This window comes from Emys orbicularis, chromosome 8 (assembly GCF_028017835.1).
Source record: "Emys orbicularis isolate rEmyOrb1 chromosome 8, rEmyOrb1.hap1, whole genome shotgun sequence".
NCBI classification, from domain to species: domain Eukaryota; kingdom Metazoa; phylum Chordata; order Testudines; family Emydidae; genus Emys; species Emys orbicularis.
The window spans coordinates 34,806,471-34,821,411 of record NC_088690.1 but is presented as its reverse complement, the minus strand read 5'-3'; positions in this window follow the sequence as shown (position 1 = coordinate 34,821,411).

Here is a 14,941-nt window from a genome sequence, read left to right as displayed (position 1 = left end):
CTGCATCTTCTCCACTTTGTCTTCAATCCTGCTTCTTATCTCTGGAGGAACTTTGCTACAAACTGAAGCTCTGAACAAAGGACTGAAAGACGGATCCAAGCTATGGATGTGTTCCAGAGGGACTTTCAAAACAGCAAACTCACCAATACTGCTAGGAACCTGATATATGGACTTTGAAGTCCTTGTATGTATGTGACTGTTTTACCATTTAGCATCTCTCTTCTTGTTTGTTCTTTTTTTCTTTATAATAAACCTTTAGTTTTAGACACTAAAGGATTGGCTGGCAGCATGGTATTTTGGGTAAGATCCAAACCTATACTGACCTGGAATGTGGCTGACCCTTTGGGGTCAGAAGAACATTTTGTATATGTGAACAGAGTTTAAAATAACTTCTCACTGTACTGGACCTAGGTGCTGATTCAGGGGCCAGAGAACTGGAATGCAATAAAGGGGGCTATGCGATTTCTTCTCTTTTGCTTCTTGATAACCAGTGTGGGGAATCAGAAGCACAGTTTGTGACTGGTCGAGGAGAATAACTTCAGTGTTACCCACCAGTTTTGGGAGTATCTACTCTCCCTTTTGCAGCCTGCCCTGACCTTGACATTTCCAATGAGGGCTGCCCAGGGCACCACGGGTCACAATGGCAACCCCCTCACTGGTCTGAATTGCATCCCAGAGTGACAGTAGCATCACCATTGTTTTTAACTATAAAGATGTGTTCACTGCAGAGTTACAGGTGCCATCACTCAAGTGGCTAGCCTGCCCCAGGTGTTAGTAGCCACCCTGAAAAGGTGTATATAATATGAGTTACTGTGACCTCACTGGTGTGGTGCTTTCCACTCCGATGTGGCCTATCAAGTTAATTGACCCCTTCCTCTTCATTAACCCCTTTCAAGGCTGATGTGGGGTGAACACTCCATCCAGGGCCGGCTCTAACTTTTTTGCTGCCCCAAGCAGCAAAAAAAAGCGCCGCGCCTCCGAGCCCCCGCCCCACCCCGCGCCGCCCCACCGCCGAGCACCGCGCCGCCGGAACCTCCCCCCGAGTGCCGCGCCCCGTGCCGCCCCCCTGCCGAGCGCCGCGCCACACCGCCAGAGCCCGCCCCCCCGCCGAGCGCCGCGCCGCCAGAACCCCCCCCCCGAGCGCCGCGCCCTGCGCCGCCCCCCCCGCCGAGCGCCGCGCCGCCGGAGCGCCCCGCGGAATGCCGCGCCGCGCTGCCCCCCCCGCCACCCCAAGATTGGCCGCCCCTTACCAGGTGCCGCCCCAAGCATGTGCTTGGTTGCCTGGTGCCTGGAGCCGGCCCTGACTCCATCACAATCCCAAATGTTAAAACAAAAGTAACAAAACTCTCCTTTCCTAATCAGAGAAACTTGAGTAGTCAGCAGAATTTGTGTGTGTGAGCAACTGTAAGTGGTTCTCTTCTACTACCAGCAGTACCTCAGACTTGTCTCACTTCGGTTTCACTCAATCCTCTTCATTCAGATACTGATCTCAGTTATAGAGGGCAAATATTGATTGTATAATAGCATATCCTACTTTCCATATTATTCTCTATTCTAATCCTTATGTGGTCTGTTTTACTTGCTTTTCTGCTCCCTGCTGCACATTGAGATGTCCACAATTATTGCCAGGTCTTTTTCCTGAGATGATACAGTTAATTTAGAAGGTAGTAAGGGGTGTGAGTAATTCAAATTATTCCTTCCAATGTACACTTCCTTGCATTTGTCAGCTTTGATTTTTCATTAACCATTCTGTTGACCATTCACTTAGCTTGGGTAGACCCCTCTGACATGCCTCCACTCTTTTCCACTCTTGACTAACCTAAGCAATTTTGTGTCAGCTACAATTTTTGCCACCTCACTGCTCTTTCCTTTTTCAGTGGTCCTCATACAGAATCTTGTGACATCCTGATATTATTAACCTTTTGCAATGATGAAAATTGACCACATATTCTAACTCTATTTTTGTCTCTTAGCCAGATCCTGAGTCATGTCAATATTTTGCCACTCTCACAATGGCTAGTTAGTTTCTTTAGTAGTCGCTTGTAAAGGACTTTGTCAAAGGAACATTGAAAGTATAAGGTCTGGTCTACATACAGATCTTATACTGATATAACTGTGTGTGTGTGTGTGTGTGTGTGTGTGTGTGTGTGGTTTTTTTTTACTGAAATAGTTACATCAGCACAACCCCTCATATGGACACAGTTATACCAGTGTAAAGGTGCCTTATACTTGTATAGCTAATTCCAGTATGGGAAGGGAATAACTTATATTACTATAACATCTGTATATAGATGAGGCCTAAATAAATTATGTCAAGTTGTTCTCCTTTATCCACTATCTTTTTGACACACAGAATTCTAATAGATTAGTGAGGCACACTTTTTCTTTATAGAAGATGTACTGATTAGTCCCTGTCACATATCTATAGCAGGCTACAGCTTAAATTCACACAGAAGCTGAAGAAACAACAAGGAGTCTGGTGGCACCTTAAAGACTAACAGATTTATTTGGGCATAAGCTTTCATGGGTAAAAACCTCACTTCTTCGGATGCACCTATGAAAGCTTATGCCCAAATAAATCTGTTAGTCTTTAAGGTGCCACCAGACTCCTTGTTGTTTTTGTAGATACAGACTAACACGGCTACCCCCTGATACTTGACAGAAGCTGAAGGTAGAATAGGTGCTGGAACTTGGGGTGCTGCCCCCTGGCTTGAAGTGGTTTCCATTGTATACAGGGTTTACAGTTTGATTCAGTGGCTCTCAGCACCCCCACTATACTAATTGTTCCAGCACCCCTTGAAGGGTGAACTTAGTAGCATGATGCTTGTTAAGTGGGTGTCTGACAGGAATACATTATACCAGTGCTCCAAAATCTGCACTGGCTACCTATTGGTTTCGAGGAGGAGTTTGTTTAAGGTGGTAGTTTTTGACCAACAAAGCTCTCAATTTCCTGGGATCATCCTGCTTAATAGACTGCTTTTCCATTCTCTGCCACAGTTGAGGTTAGCAGGGGTGCTCAAACTGGGACACATTTGGTATATAAGATAAGGCGCTCCTGGCCCCTTGACTTTGAAATTCACTCCCCTTCCACAAATCTGTTGGTCTTTCGGGCAAGCTGAAAAATTATCTTCTTCTTGAGCAGGCCCTTAGGGAGGGATGTGGTGTCTCGCATTTCATTTGGATATGTGAGGGGTAAGAGAATTTATATTTGGCCTGTAACATATTTCTGCTAGCTGGTGCTGTTATGAGTGTAGGGAATGTGCTGCTGCTTTCGTTTTCATAATGATTTTTGCATGATATTTTTAACAACTCACAAGGGCACATAGAGCCCAGGGCAGGCAGTATTTTGAGTGCTATTTAAATTCAGATAAAAAAATAACATAAAAGAGGGCCCTAGGCTCAAAGGACAGAGCCAGGAATCTATGGTTGGGGATACATGGTGCTGGAGGGAAGACTGCCAAAAATGGAAAACAGAAGTTAAACATGTCTGATGAAATGAGAATTGATTTTAATCCTGCTTCTAGATTGCTTTTTGGCCAAATACAAAGAAGCAATGCTGTGTTAGAACAGAATCAGGATTGTCAGATTATATGGTATGAATGTGAAGAGATTCAAAGTATGAGTGAGGTTTTAAATATTGTGTTTCAACAAGACAAAAATGCTTAGACTGCACCTTCTATCCGAGATTCTCAGTGTTCACAAACTTGGAAAGTGTTTACCCCATTTACAGATTGGGGCCGGCTCCAGGGTTTTGGCCGCCCCAAGCAGCCAAAAAAAAAAAAAAAAAAAAGCCGCGATCGCGATCTGCGGCGGCAATTCGGGGGAAGGTCCTTCGCTCCCAGCGGGAGTGAGGGACCGTCCACCGAATTGCCGCCGAATAGCTGGAGGTGCCGCCCCTCTCCCGAGCAGCCGCCCCAAGCACCTGCTTGCCAAGCTGGTGCCTGGAGCCGGCCCTGTTACAGATAGGAAGAATGAGGCACATAGAGGTTAAGTGACTTGTCAAAGAAGATAACATAACCAGAAGATAACACTGTAAAATCTGGGATTACAAAACAAGTCTCCTGATTCCAAGTATTGTTTTCTTTGGTGATTATGCACTTTTAAATCACTAACTAAGTACTTGGTACAGTACAGAACACAAAATGGAGACAGTCCATGCCCTAAAGATTTTACAATCCATTAGACAATTGAGAATCTGATTGTCAATTTATTCTGAAAAAGACTATCTACTAGCAAATTTACAGTCCAAAGCCCTGATCCTCCAAACACTTAAACACGTGAGTAGATCCACTGAACTCAGGGGGGACTGCTGAAGTGCCTGCAGAATCTTCTTGTAATTATGTCCCAATCGTAAGACCTTTGTGCTTCCATCTTCATAAGAGAGAGATGCCATAAAAAGTACTTGTTAAAATTAATGAAAAACGAGGGAGTCTGCAGATGAGTGGGACTTGGCAGGTCTGCTGAAAGGTTGAGGGGAAAAAAGACCAAAGCTGCATTCCAGGTGGTGGGAGCGGAGAAGGAATGCTATATTAATTCTCCCTGCAACCACACTGATGTCCAGGAGATATTTTTATTGTAGATAAAACAGGAATACTCTGCTACGTAACTCTGTCCTGAAGGGATGTTAAATATTTTTTTGCTTCCGTTTAAAAAGTTAAGGGGTATGTTTGTACTGCAGTGAGTGCTAACCAGTGGTGCAAGGAGATTTTAACTCTTACTGGTGCAGTACCGACCCCCCAACCTCAACTCCCCCCCCTCCCCCTCCCACATTTTTTCCCTTGACTAGAGCCCTGTGGAAGCAGATATCCACAGATAGAAATTAGTATCCGCTGAACCGCAGAGCCCTCCCAGGAACTGCAGAGGTGAAAGGAGCAGATCATGGGGCCGCCGTTCCCAGGAGCCAGCGCCCCATGCCAGCAGCTCCTCCGGCACGGCTGCATCTCCCATCTGGGGTCTGTACAGCCCCGCTGGGGGCAGGGCTGAGGGCGGTACACCCGCTTCAAAGGAGCTGCCGGCGCGGGGAGCTGGCTCCTGGGAGTGGCGGTCCCACGTTCTGCTCCTTTTGCCACCTCTGTGCCAACAAAACTCCCAGTATAGACACAGCTATGGTGTTGGAAGAGTGCTTCTGTCAGTGTAACTAATGTCATTCAGGGAGGTGGGGTTCCTACACCGACATCCTGGCATAGCTGTTCCTGACACACTATTCCCTTTACTTCCAGCAGCCCCTGGGCTTTTTGCATGGGACCCAAACCCAGTCTGCTTCCTTCTCCTCCCGGCCAAACTCGAACCGTCACTGACTGAATCCGGTCTGCTTCCCTTCCCCTCCCCAGCCAAACCCGAACCCCCACTGACCGAACCTAGTCTGCTCCCCTTCCCCGCAGAAAAATAAATTCTAAATTATAACGTGTTACTCTGTGACAGTGTACTGTGTATAATGTATGTGATTTATTTTAAGATCCATGCTATGTTGTGCAAAGTGAAAACAATAACAATGTCAGCACTGTCAGGTTATTCATTTATTTTCATTAAATATGTAGACTAAATAATTAAATTAATCAATTTTCAAGCCGAACATGTATTAATTCTAATGAACAATGCCACATTATGCAGTATTCATTTTTGAAAGTTTTTAATAAGCGATGCCGGGGGGTGGGGGGAGGGAGCGCAAGGTGGAAGTTTTGCCTAGGGCACAAAATATCCTTGCACCGGCCCTGACCCTAGCCTCTGTTTGCCAGAAGCTGGGAGTGGACGACAGGGGATGGATCACTTGATGATTACCTGTTCTGTTCATTCCCTCTACAGCACCTGGCATTGGCCACTGTTGCAAGACAGGATACTGGGCTAGATGGATCATTGGTCTGACCCAGTATGGCCGTTTATATGATACTTACACTGGAACCCCAGGGAACTCTGGAGTGGACGGTGATACTCCAAGGGCCTTTCTGAAGTAGGACAGGCACATATCCTGGAGAGAGCTGCTTACCGGTTTTCTTTTCCATTCTTTTGTTTAACCCCATTTATTGACTGCTAGAAGTTCTGTGATTCTGCCTGGGATCCTGGGAGGGGAGGGGACGAGACTCCAGAGGCCTGCTAGAAAGACACCCTATAACACCTGCTAGGGTGGAGGATAATTGGACTCACATGTGTGCTCCCCTTGTAGCTCCTCAAGGGGGCGCTCTACCACGGACAGGTTTGACTTGCATTAACTCCTTTTGTGCAACTGCTCTGCAAAACAAAAGAACTTTAGAAAAGGTTTGACTGCCCATTCAGACAAAGGAGAGAGCTTGAACTCATACAATCCCCTCAACCACTGTCTGGGCATGGTACTGCATTGGGTAACTTTAATTCTTTCTCTGTCTGGTGAGTTTGGTCCTGAGTCCTTATACAATGATGACTTATAACCTTCATGACAGTAGCAACTCTGGTCATAACAATAGATACAGTAAACTTGGGCTGATAATTTATCTTTTATATAGACAATCTAACTCAGATTTTCATGCCTACATTGCTTTTCTTTCAGAGATTCATGTATTACATTTAAGCGAATAAAAGCTTTCATTTAGCTGGGCTGTCTGTGTGTCCTTTTTACACGTACACTAATTTCATTATAGTTATTTTTCAGAAGACTAGGTTAGATTTAAAATGTAAGGTGCAAAACAAAATCGCAGGGTACAAGCAAACCCAGCCTAGTAATGACTTAGTTTCTCTTAAATCGCAGGGATGATTCTGAGCTGGTCTCTATCCAAACAAATCATCAAATATCATATCATCTAATTTGGATACACCACTTAGACACAAATAAATATAAAAAAACCTCTAAATATAATTTATTACTCGCAGTATAACTATAACTGCTTTGGCCAAACCACTATAAAACAGTAGCCTATGACTCTACAACAGTGATGATACATAATTTTATCAAACTAAAATCTCTAAGTACAGTAATATTGTATTATTATAATACCATAGTATAGATTGGCAATTTCTAAGGTGCTTCTGACCCCAAATTACCTGCTGTTATTCAGTGCAATAAAGAACAAATAGAAACTGAAATACTAAGAAGTTAATGTCTTAACATTACTAGTGTATAGATGCATCAAAGGTACGTATTGTGCAAAAGTATATATAAAGGAAAACACATCACAAGACTCCCCCCGCACATTCTGTCCTTTTCTATCTACTTTGTTTATTTTTATGGTGTTGTAAGAGAAGTGTTGAGTGTGATTTTGCATTCAGATATTCAGAAAATTGCAGTTACTCTATTAATACTTTATGGCATCTTTTATGCAAAAGATCCCAAAGTGCTTTACAGAAAGTGTATACAGGAATTAATTAATCTATAATTGAAATGCAGCTACCTCTGGGGAAGAAACACAGCAGCTATTCTATGCCAGAAATTTACTTAACTATTACTTTGAAAAGAAGTGAAGAATATCATATCAAATTGAAACCACAATGAAAATATAAGTAGACAGATTGTAAATATTGGTATCTGATTTAGAATGTAACCAGAACATTGACATGTCCTGCAGAATGTGGGATTTTTCAGAGAAAAATTAACATGATATACAAGTAACCTCAGATTTATCAGGTTTTAAGAAAATATTAAAAACCAACAGATGATTACATTGCTCTAACACACACAAGCTTTTAAATCTTGAGGTTAGATACTCCATGAAGGGGATGAGTTATTTCCTAAGCATGCTCACTGATCTTTATTGCTTATGCAAGATGCTGATAAGAAACCTCAGATTACTCATTGCAAAACTCTTACATTCCTAACATAAAGGTCTGTGCATGATGGAAGACTAATACATGAAGGCAAAAGTGGAGTAAGATTATTTTATTTTCAATCATTAGTGCAAGTGTTATAAAGGATGTGTTATGCAAGGCCCTGGGACATGCTTTCACTCTTGTTCATGGATTCATAGGACCAGACTCTCAGCTGGCGTAAATTGGTGTGGCTCCACTGAAATCAATGAAGCCATGCAGATTAATACCAGTTGAGGAGTTGGTCCATAGATTTTAAGGCCAGAAGGGTCCATTATGATGATCCAATTTTACCTATTGCATAAAATAGGGCGTAGAATTTTACCTAGTGATTTCTGCATTTAGCCCAAGAAATTGTGGTTGAACTAGAATGTATATTTTATAAATATTTATATTTTACAAAGATTTAGTCTTAACTTAACAAATCCACATATTGAAGAATTTACCTCACCCCTTAGTAATCTATTCCAATGCTTAATTATTTTCAGTGTTAAAAATTTACATCTTATCTCTAGTTTGAACTTTGCTGACTTCAGCTTCCAGTGTTGGAACTTGCTATGCCTAGGTGTGTTAGATTAAGGAGCCCTTTAATATCTGATATCTTCCCTCTTTGTAGGTTGTGAACAAGTTGACTCTTAACCTTCCCTTCGCTAAACTAAATAGATTAATCTCTTGTAAATAGATTAGACTCTCACTGTAGGTGTGTTTTCCAGACTGCGAAAATTTCTTATAGCTCTTTTTTGATCCTTCTCCAATTTGTGAACATCTTTTTTAAAATGTGGACATTATCCTTGGACACAATATTTAATTAGTGGTCTCATGAATGCCATATACAAAAATAATTGGAGTCCCAGAGTTTAAGGCCAGAAGGATCACCAGATCATATAGTCTGATCTCCTGTATATCATAGGCCACTGACACCACCAAGCACCCACACACTAAACCCAACAAGCCCATCTTACACTCCTGCTTGATATTCCCCTGTCTATACATTAAGGGATCATGTTAGGCCTTTTTGCCACAGCATCACCCTGGGAACTGATGTTCATCTGGTTATCAAAGTCCTTTTTGGAGTCACTGCTTTCCAGGATGCAGTCTCCCCTCCCACTCCCCCCTTTTGTAAGTATGGCCTGTGTTCTTTGTTCTTCTATGATTTACCTTACATTTGGTTGTATTAAGAAGCATGTTGATTGACTGCACCCATCTTACCATATGATCCAACCTGCTCTGTATCAGTGATCCTATCCTTGACATAATTTATCACCCCACCAATCTTTGTGTCATCTACAAACTTATCAGTAATGATTTTGTATTTTTTCCAGTTCATTGATAAAAATATTGAATAGCTTCCCCCTGCCCCCCTGTTGTTGTTGTTTTTTTGCTATGTGCACATGCCTTTTTAAAACTTGGCACTTGCTTCTGTCAGAGATGGCAGACACATGCAGCCCATAAAGCTCCGCGCTATTGTCATGAGTGTTGCAAACTCAGGATGTACGATCCCCCCGTTTCCTGTTGGGGCTCCTGGGCCTTTCTTCTGTCCACTCTTTCCTTCTTCATACAGTCTGAAATATTCATCCTCCAGGCCCTCCGTTCATGGCCCAGTACAGCACTGGCTTGAAGGGTCTCACTGTACATGTCATCCCGAGTCCTCTTCTTTCCCCTCCTTACGTGGCTCAGGCATTGCATGAGTGTGGAAGGCCACAATGGAGCAGCTACAGATAAAACACACAGAGGTACCATTATCAGTACAGTCACAGCGAAAGTCAAGTTTCAGAACTCCCTTCCCTTTGACCCCCATGTGGAGGAAATAGAGAAAATGGACTCCTGTGTCAGTTGGTGTGAACTCTGACATTGTAGTAACTGTTATCTGGAGACAACAGCAACAGTCCAATGTTTCAAAAACAGACTCCAAGGAGAAACTGCTGAGCTTGAATTGATATGCAAATTAGATACAATCAACTTAGGTTTAAATAGAGACTGGGAATGGCTGAGCCATTACAAACATTGAATCTATCTCCCCATGTAAGTACTCTCACACTTCTTATCAAACTGTTTGTACTGGGCTATCTTGATTATCACTTCAAAAGTTTTTTTTTCTCTTACTTAATTGGCCTCTCAGAGTTGGTAAGACAACTCCCACCTTTTCATGCTCTCTGTATGTGTGTATATATCTCCTCAATATATGTTCCATTCTATGCATCCGAAGAAGTGGGCTGTAGCCCACGAAAGCTTATGCTCAAATAAATTTGTTAGTCTCTAAGGTGCCACAAGTACTCCTGTTCTTTTTGCGGATACAGACTAACACGGCTGCTACTCTGAAACCAGTCCAATGTAAGAACACCCTTTGGTGCACTGGTGTCATACATGGAGCAGTATGATCTCATATCTAGATGGCAGTATACTGAATTTGGGTAAGACTAATAACCAACATGTGGGACAGTATTATGTTTATAGCCTGGACGAACAGTGTCAGTATAGTGTGTCAATTTATATGTTGGAAAAAAATATATTCCTGGTGGAGAGGGCCAGTACTGTGTAGTGATCAACCATCAAAGGTATTTTTATGGTAAATTGAAGTGCGAGATCTCAAACTCAAAATTTGTATTACACCAAAAAGGCATGTATATAGATTGATCATACGGCAATGTCCCCTGTACCTGTTATCTTCACTGTATTGTGGTGTATGCATCAGAAAATCAGGGCTTTAAGCAAAAGGTATCAAGTACTACCCCACATATTTCCTGTGGGAAATCAACCCCAAATTATATATGCACCAAAAGAACCATTCAACCTCAGGTAATCACTCAAGCTCAGGTAACAATACAAAGAACTGAATAATTGTTTTCATTTGGCCTGCAGTTACAGCAAATGTATAGCAGGTACCAGAATCCCCTTATTTAACTAGTCATCCCAGACAGTTAATCACAGCCTAACAAATTTCTTAGCCTTCTCATGGAAATCTAGTAAGGCCCTAAATTTATGTGATAGGGTTTATTAATAATCACCCTATCAAGGGGGCGGTGGGACTTGTAGCCTATACATAAGGCATAAGTATAAGTTAAAGTAGTAATGCAATGAGCCTACAATCTCAAGGCCTGTAAGATAATAGTTGAGCTAAACTGATCAAGGCATAAGGCCCAGAAAGCCTTAGCATAAGCAGCTATCAAAGAGGAACCCTAGATCATAAGATATCACAATATAGACAGCTGCTAAACTGCTGACAGGTAACCACAAGATGCTAGTTTATGCCAGTTTGAGATATTTTAAAGTTAGGAAAATCAGCAGATGTCCAACCACAAAGATGCTATGGTAACTAATTGATGTTTATGCTAATAAGCTTGAGGTAAAAGGATTAGTAACCTATGGGAGAATGGCACCCCAACATTAGTAGGGTGAGGAAATACAAACAAGGAAAAGGGGAGAAACCTCTACTGAATATTCATTAGGCATAGTGGTGTCAGCTAACACATTATAAAAGTTATAACCTGGTCTGTGTGCCTTGGGAGATGTAACTCTTGGGAGATGCCAGGATGATGACCACTGGTTGATGGTAATGGTGAGTCTGATGAGGAAGATAATGGCTAACACTTCAGGTTGTTTTGCAAGGGATGGTGTGAGTATATGGATGCTCAGATGCACATTCTATATTATCTCTATCTACCCTGCTGTGTTGGAGTGTTTTCAACTTTGCTAACTGTGTTAATAAAACTTTTACGAATACAGAGGGTTTTTCCTAGGTGTGAGTGTTGCAAATGGTGCACATTGGGGTTCCCAACTGAACAGTAATTTTAATAATACCGGGCCTGATTCTGGGACAAGAACCTGTCAAATCTCAGAGCACTAACTGGGATCTTAAGTCATCAATATAATTAATATATAATCAATAGATCAGGCAACTCTCCCCTAAAGTTTTTTAAACAAGATACTGTATGCTTATTGACACTTCAGTTTCAGAGCGCTTGTGCACAGCACTGCTCTCCAGTCCCAGGCATGGGGAGTATGGCTTGCCAAAGGTGAAGGGGTGGAGAAATGAGAAGGGAATTGTTCGGTTGCATGAAACGATATGAATATAGGGCAATGGCACTGAGTACTAACACTATTTCCCACAGGTGGTGGTGATTTTAGGTCGGGGTGGGGCAAACTTTTTGGCCTGAGGGCCGCATCGGGTTTCGTAAATTGTGTGGAGGGCCAGTTAGAGGAGGAGGTCGTGGCCCCCCCCATCTGCTCCCCCGGGATTCCTGCCCCATCCAACCCCCCCCCGTTCCCTGACGCCCCGCCCCCGGGACTCCTGCCCCATCCAACCACCCTTACTCCCTTCCCCCCCACTGCCCCAACCCCTATCCACACCCCCTCCCCTTGACGACCACCCCGAACTCCCCTGCCCTCTATCCAACCCCCATGCTCCCTGCCCCCTTACCGCGCTGCCTGGAGCACCGGTGGCTGGCAGCGCTACAGCCGCGCTGCTCGGTTGGAGCCGGGCCATACCGCTGCCGCCACCACGCAGCACAGAGCACTGCGTCAGGCCAGGCTCTGCAGCTGCACTGCCCCAGGAGCTCACAGCCCTGCCGCCCAGAGCATTGTGCCGGCAGCGGAGTGAGCGACCTGAGGCTGCTGAGGAGGGGGAACAGCAGGGGAGGGCCGGGGCTAGCCTCCCGGGGCAGGAGCTCATGGGCCAGGCAGGACAGTCCCGTGGGTCGTAGTTTGCCCACCTCTGTTTTAGATGAGACCTCATTCCTCAGGGTAACAAAGGCAGTGAGAGCACAGCTGTTGCTGGAGTCCAGAAGCCATTCAGGTCTGTATGCTGCTAGCCTGTTTACTGCAGTAGAGCCTGCACGGGAGAAATAAGGCTGTCATCCTTAGAAACTTTCAGAAGAGGATTGCAGAGTACCTCCCTGGAAGTTTCATTGAGATCTCTCAGGAGGATTCAAAGGACATCCCTGGGTACATAAACAAATTGCTCCACGTTCCAGGCTCCAGCCTAACTCTAAGGGAATGAAAAGCAGGTAACAACCTCTCTGTTGTACTGTGGCCTCTTCTAGTACTAGTAAATTGGTGAAAAGTCAATAGCTGTGTCCTACTACACTAGAGTCTGGCACCTTCAGTACATTAAATACTAATGGGAAATGCATTCACGCACTTATCCAAGGTTCCGTCCCTGCATCCGGCTAGCCCATACTTGACTGCTAGGACCATCTGGACTGTGGTCAAGCCTCAAACAGGTTCTGGCTTGTGGCATAGCTGGACCTCCTTGGTTGCATGTCTCCCATCATCCTTATCCTTCTTCTTGCTGTTCATGGCAGGGCTCTGTGGCTTGGGCTTCTTGGAGGTATCCACGGTGGTCTGCAGAATACTAGTGGTAAAAGCAGCAGGTCTGTGTCTCAGCACCGGATTAATGGCTGGCCTCCCTGGTCTTCTGGCATGCCTGCCTTAATTCCTTCACTTTCACACGGCATGTCTGCTGATCCCAGTCATACCCCTTCACTTGCATCCCCCAGGCAATCTACTTGTAGATGTTGATGTTTCTATGACTGCTTCGTAGCTGTGCCTGCACAGCCTCTTCTCCCAACATTCCCAGGAGATTCAATACCCCTGTCTATCCCAGGCAGGAGTGCATCTGGAGCATGTAGCTGGCCTGATCAGGTTGGCAGTTGCGCACAACAGGGGAGAGCTGCTAGGTGTGCTTGCCAAGCTGGGCAATCAGGAAAAGGCTTCCAGTCTCAGTAACCTCTAGGCAGTGGATTTCACAATTGAGGCCAGAGTGATCTGGTCAGTGTTGGGCATTGTGGGACAGTTGCTGGAGGACTGTTAGGATCAACATAGGTCATTCAGCGTCTACATTTGCATTGTGTTGACCTCAGTATGTCAAACATGGGTCAATGCCGTTTGGAGAGGTGGTCTTACGGCATTGCTGTAATGGGGTACTTATGTTGGTGGGAGACACATTTAAGTGTAGACACATGCACAATTAAGTTAATGCAAGGCATCTTACATCAACCTAACTTTGTAGTGTAGACCAGGCCTTAAAAAGCAACAGTTATGCTGAGACTTATATGTAACTTTGTAAAATGATGTGGGAGCAAAATAGGCTAATGCAGTTTTGGCGTATACATGAAGAGGTATCACAGTCATGCAGTAATAGTCTCTCTCTTTCTCCCTCTTTGGATTTGGGGTCTCTACACATGAAATTCTGTTCAGTCTGGGCACTACAATAACAGCAAATGCTGGGTGGAGAGGGAAAAGCCTAGCTGGCTTTCACATACTTTTCTCCCACCAGGATCCCTGCCTCAGTTAGTGCACAGGATGGATGCACATTAGGTCAGAATTAAGGTTGCCTGGGTAACCATATAGCTGGCATTTCCTAGCTTTTGAATGCATGACTTTACAACCTAAATAATGCTCTTTTAACATAGCTTTTTATGTTTTGTATACATGTGGCTTGCCTAACAATGGCTATATAAGGAGAGGGGAAAATGATACACCTACAAATATTTCAAAGATTAAAAGGTAAGGGATTGCTTTAGGATTTTGCTTTCAGTACAAAGAAGCTGAGCCTTTTTAGTGGGCAAAAGAGAATTGCCCTGCAAAAGTGTACTAGGTTGAGTTACTACTCTGCAAGAAAGGGAAAAATGCTTATCCACTATGATTACCTGGGAAGACCAATAAGGCACTCTCCAGAGGGAGCAGGGAGGCTGTTTAATATCTGGTGCATGTGGAGTTCTACCTCTGGTAACCTTTCCTCAGTGTGTTGCCAGAGACAAACAAATACTTTGAGGAAGATTTTGTAACCGTGAACCAGACATAGCAGAGTTTTCTTTTAGATCAATTAAGTCAGCCTGCTTTACAGAGTTTGACCAGAGTCATCTTTATTTTTTAAAGAAGATTGGGTCTGTAAGAGGGAGAAAATCTCAGGGTTACATTGTACCCCAGGCTGCATAGCCATTTAGGGGCATAAGACCTCCCCCAACACCTTTAAGTGGCCACCTGAACTTGGAACTGGTCAAGTACTAGTAAACAGGTACTGTGTTCCTACTCCCCCTAAGTAGGTGAGAGGGGTGGGAAGAGGGTAGAGCCTGTGCTTCCCTTCCCCTCTGTCCTCCAGTATGTTGGCCAGCACAGCTAAGGAGGCATGGTAGGGTGGTTGTGGTAGACTGCTACTGGTGAGGATCTATAG